This window comes from Trachypithecus francoisi, unplaced genomic scaffold (genome assembly GCF_009764315.1).
Source record: "Trachypithecus francoisi isolate TF-2019V2 unplaced genomic scaffold, Tfra_2.0 Lachesis_group17, whole genome shotgun sequence".
Lineage (NCBI taxonomy): Eukaryota > Metazoa > Chordata > Mammalia > Primates > Cercopithecidae > Trachypithecus > Trachypithecus francoisi.
In genome coordinates this window covers 39438520-39439034 of record NW_022681462.1, presented here as the reverse complement: position 1 = coordinate 39439034, position 515 = coordinate 39438520, and positions in this window count along the sequence as shown.

The window sequence follows — 515 nt, the reverse complement described above, 5'->3', positions numbered from 1 at the left end:
AGAAAGTACAACCTTTGTTAGCGCTTATTACTCACCACATTAATGAAAGAGCAGGCTATTTAATAGAAAAAGTTTGACTTTTGAATTCAGTTTAATTGGGGCTTAAAATTTACTTTAAGCTCTGTCACTTAGCTATTACTTAGCCTTTCTTTGCTTCAATTTCCTTATCAATAAAATATATAAGAGCATAGTATCTATTCCACAGAACACTGCTGTGATGCTTACATGAGAATCTATGTACAGCATTTAGAACACTTTCTAACACAAATAACAGCTCAATAGTTTTTAGATATTACTTCTTATAAAGACATTTTAATTAAGTAAAATGATACAATCATATCTACATTGACGTATCTATTAAAGATTAGATGTATCATTGTATTTCAGTCATTCTCAGATGCTCATTTTCTCACTATTCTCTTATATAGTAGCATCTCCTGACATTGGAATACTGTTTACAATTATTTATTACAATTATAACTGGCAACATTTTAAACATTATCTTATTGATATAT